Source organism: Lolium perenne, chromosome 6, assembly GCF_019359855.2.
Source record: "Lolium perenne isolate Kyuss_39 chromosome 6, Kyuss_2.0, whole genome shotgun sequence".
NCBI lineage: Eukaryota > Viridiplantae > Streptophyta > Magnoliopsida > Poales > Poaceae > Lolium > Lolium perenne.
The window spans coordinates 8,756,382-8,761,727 of record NC_067249.2 but is presented as its reverse complement, the minus strand read 5'-3'; positions in this window follow the sequence as shown (position 1 = coordinate 8,761,727).

Sequence of the window (5,346 nt, the reverse complement as noted above, 5' to 3'; positions counted from 1 at the left end):
CGTGATCTTATGCTACGCTTAATTGGGTGTGTCCATTACATCATTCACATAATGACATAACTTGTTATTAATAACATCCAATGTTCATGATCATGAAACTATGATCATCTATTAATCAACAAGCTAGTTATACAAGAGGCTTACTAGGGACTCCTTGTTGTTCACATAACACACATGTATCAATGTTTCGGTTAATACAATTATAGCATGGTATGTAAACATTAGCATAAACACAAAGATATATAATAACCAGTTTATTATTGCCTCTTGGGCATATCTCCAACACTATTTGTAGCTGGGGATGGAATGGTGGGTGAAGAAACTTGAATATACTACCACACAATCTGTGACGACGCGATCTGTACTAGTGTTAGAACTATCAGATTGTGATATGCATGCATCCAAGTGGCATACTGCTAGCCCAAGACATAAAAGTGGCTAAGAGTGATCAACTTCACTATCTTATATCCACCAGTGTTTCTACAACACCTCTCCGGTTAGTATTTATCGCAGCATGGGTGTCCCCAAGACTCGATGGCATACTAAGAAAAGCAATAACCAAGTGAAGTATTGAGTTGAACACAACAAGTACAGTCGGCATGCAATGAGAAGTCCATTTGATCAGGCAATGTATCTATAATAACTAAATAGGAGCAACCCACTACGAAAACTCTAGAGTCTGCCCGAGCTTGCTTGCTCCGTTTATCGTTACCACATCAAGCCATCCATTTTCTAACACCACCTCGTATTCCACCAAGTAAAGTCACTACAGGAATGGCGACGTACGCCGACGGCCGTGGCATACGCCGACGGCCAAATGTCGGGGCCGTCGGCATATGGCCCGGCACGGTCAGCCAACCGTCTGACCCTCGGCGTATCGTGGCCGTCGGCGCAGCGAAGTCTACGCCGAGGGCTGCCCTTGGCATATATTTGGCCCTAGGCGTAGACAGGGCTACGCCGACGGCCACCCTCGGCGTAGACTATTTTTCAAATTTGTCTAATTTTGTAAAAATAATAACTAATTCATATGATGTCAGAAAAATGCGTATGGGGTATCAAAATGTTGAGAAAAACATCCTCTATCTGTTTATGTCAAAATCATGAATATTTGAATCATGTACAGTAACATGTTAACATAGTAACAATTCAAACACTTTCTTATATGTCCTCGGGTTCCCGTTTTGGCCAGATGACAATTAAAACGAAGTCAGAAAATCCCGCGGAGCTGCATGTCGTTATTTTATGTGTCCTGGTAACCACTCCAACAGACGGAATTGGGATATGACAGTTATTTTGGAAAACCCATCACAAACAGGGCTATCAAGTCCGGAATTCTATGACTTTTAGGGGAAATGAGTAGGATACGGCCCGTGACACCGCATAGTTTGTCCAACGAGGCCATATTTGGCACGTGTGTGGCCCCTGGAATGGGAAGCAAGGCTCCGTAAGCGGATTTCCAATCCGACACATGGGCGATGGTTTTTTCATTTTTGGGGTGCCAAAACGATTTTTTTTGTGAAGCAGCTACATGGGACGTATTTTTGTATTGCGCGAGACCTCCGCGTAGTAGTAGGACACCGTCTCCGCACCACATATCACATGCCATATGTGCGCGCTAGCTATCTAGAAATCCCTACGGCTTCCTGCGGTGTCCCGCCGAATCCGCTGGAAACTGGCCGGATTTGAACTAGGGGTACACTTTCCGTAGCTCAAAAAATTCCACGAAAAATATTTTTAGGTCTACGACACATCACTTTATGTGCTAAATTTTTTCCGTTTAGCGCGATGGTGAACGGGTACACCAGCGCGCCCGGTACAGCCATACCGCATCTTCGTGGGGGCCCGTTTTGGCCAGATGGCAATTACAACGAAGTCAGAAAATCCCGCGGAGCTGCATGACGTCATTTTATGTGTCCTGGTAACCACTCCAAAAGACGGAATTAGAATACGGCAGTTATTTTGGAAAACCCTTCACAAACAGGGCTATCACGTCCGAAGTTCTATGGCTTTTAGGGCAAATGGGTAGGATACGGCCCGTGACACCGCATAGTTTGTCGGAACGAGGCCATATTTGGCACGTGCGTGATCCCTGGGAAGGAAGGCATGGCCCCGGGAGCGGATTTCCAATCCGACCCATGGGCGATGGTTTTTTCATTTTCGAGGTGCCAAAACGAGTTTTTTTTGTGAAGCAGCTACATGTGGCGTATTTTAGTATTGCACGAGACCTCCGCGTAGTGGTAGGCCACCGCCTCCGCACGACATATTACATGCCATATGTGTGTGCTAGCTATCTGGGAATCCCTGCGGCTTCCTGCAGTGTCCCGCCGAATCAGCTGGAAACTGAACGGATTTGAAATAGGGGTACACTTTCCATCGCTCAATAAATTCCGCAAAAAATGTTTTTAGGTCTATAGCACATCACTTTATGTGCTAATTTTTTTCCATCTAGCGTGTTGGCGAACAGTGCACCAGCGCAGTCGGTACGGCCATTTCGCATCTCCCGAGGGGGCTGTCTTGGCCAGATGGAAAACTGGATGTCATATTTGGATTCCTCTAATTTTTAGGTTCAAATGATGATATGGATGTTATATTCAGATTCCTCTCATTTTTCTGATCGATTTAGACATATTATTTGTGGAATTTCGATTTTTCGATTTAAAGGTATTAATTATTCCATATTAAATAGAAAAAAACCAAAAAATAAAATCATTTTATTGTTATTTGAATTCAATATTATTAATCATTGTTACTTATATATTCATTATTTTTATTTAAGTAATTGTTTGGAATTCAAAAATAAAGAGTTGTGACATCACGGTGCAAGGGTTAATAGGCTATTATTATCAGCAAGGCGTCAATTCTTTAAGGGAAGCTCATCCGAATGGAACCAAGAAGTTAAGTGTGCTAAGGTTGGAGTAGTGTGAGGATGGGTGACCGACTGAGAAGTTTAACCATGATTGTAATTTGACCTAAGATTAAGTGTACTTAGAGCTAAAAGTGTATGGGTGAAAGATAAACAAGTAAAAAAAAATGGTGTAAAAAAATAAAATTTTAAAACTCTATGCCGACGGCAAACCCCTCGGCATATAAAAAAGTATTTTTTTGAATTTTTTTTACTTTTTTTTGGGAAAAAAGAAAACTCGAATTTTTAAAATTTGTATGCCGACGGTTTTGCCGTCCGCGTAGCGTGGGCCGAGCTATGCCGACGGCAATATTGTCTATGCCGAGGGACCTAAACGCCGACGCCATACGCCGAGGGCAGCCATCGGCGTAGCCTACGCCGAGGGCCAGGCGTGGATACGCCGAGGGTAGCTAGTCGTCGGCGTATGCGTCCATTCCTGTAGTGAGTCTATGTAATCCCTTTTCTAAATACCAGGCCAACCACCTTCTTGGTGTGAAACCTGACACATGCAGGCCGGTGGGTCTTGAATTTGCATTGTTCCAACCATCTGGTCCACGCGTTTTATTTATTTGATCCCTAGATCACGTTCAGTTAACAAGCACTTTGTTTTGCTTATTGCTAGTGTCTCGCTTAAGGATAAATAACACGCATGCTCAGTGTTATTTTGTAAATAAGTTTTAGACGCATTTTAAAATGTTTAAAAACTTCTGACAAAAAAATATTGTGTGTATCTCTCAACGTTATATGTGTTCGCAAAGTCGTTTCACAAAAAAATAGATAATGTTTATGTGATATGCGAAAAAGATAAAATTTGGTTCTAAAAATAGCTTTTGATAGGGCATTTATTTATCTTTTTTCACAGGATAAAAAAACGTCGGCTTTCCACGAAAATTGGCATTCTATGTGCTCGCAAAATCGTTTCACAAAAAACTGATATTGTTTGTGTCCTGTGTTAAAAAAATACAGTGGTAAAAAATTGCTCTTAATAGGAAATTTCTTTATGTTTTTTCACATGACACATAAAACGCCGGCATGTATACGCGAATTTTTTTGTTCAATTCTTTAAAACATTTAGAATTTTTTTCGAGTGGCAGAATCATATACAGCTGCATCAAAAGTATATTTCCTACAAACCTAACACTTCAATAATATTTGGAGAACAACATTTTCTACTCCCTCCGTTCATTTTACTAGTCTTCCCCGTACCCCTAGATCGTCAATTTAACCTATATAATTTAAATTATATTATGCAAAAATTATATCATTAGAAAATAGAACATCTAAACTTTCTAATGATATAATTTTTATAATATATAATTAATATAAATTTGATCAAATTTGCGACGTAGGGGTACGCGCACGCTTAATAAACAGAGAGTACAATGGTTGAGATTTGTCTGTGCCTTACATGTTAAACCTCTAGACCACATAGCTGAATTTATTGCTCCAGAGTACTAATGCTACTACCGGCCAAGCAAGATTCATTTAATTCCATACGCTTTGCATGGACGATATACAACAGTATTTGCATTTTCCATTCTTGTATTTGAATAGATCAATTGCATTAATTGGACATGGTTTAACCACAGCCACACAATTAATGAGAGCAACCTAGCCCAGGCTGAATTCGTCCGCATTCCAACCCACTAAGTGATTTCTCTTAACATGCAAGCTATCCACCTCATCAACTATCTTTAACCAATTATAGCCTTCCACATCAGCAACCTTCCATATCATTAGTATGTTTATTTTGTATTTAAACCTGTTGAAAAAGCACATGTCGCCTTTCATGTTTTCTGTAGACTGTAGCACTCTTCATCTCCTCTTTTTATTGCTGTTTCTGTTCGCCACCTCCACCTACACGACATAACTCCTCCTTTTACTGCTAGCTGTTCATGTTCGTCTCCTCCACCCACATGGCAAATCAAATGAATTTATCTCAGCAACATTTTCACATCATCCAATCAAGAGTAACCTGCCATTAGCATTTAATAGCAGCTCATCTCTATTTTAGTACCAGAGACCGAGCACATCTCAACATGTCCATCTCATACGCCCTCCACTGATTCGCCTCCAAATTCCATCTGTCGCACTCAACTGATATGTCTCTAATCGTGCCCAGCGCCATCACGGGACGCAGGCCGCAGACACTACCTCTTTTCTCCTCCATAGCTACTTGGATGTCCTGCTCTTGCTCTCAAGCTCTGTCCTCGCCATCCACCACATGATCCGGTTATGGAGGTGGGGCGCTGACCATGAGTCCAGGACAACGGTCATCCTCTTCTAAATGTCCTCTGATAGGGTTTGCCCAGGACCTGTGTGCTCCCTTTCTTCTCTTAATTTATTATGCAGATATCAACATATGAAGCTGCTCATCCTATGCGCACAGGGCACCTTCATCCTCCAGATCGATTCAGTTACATGTGTGCGTGATTTGCAATTCA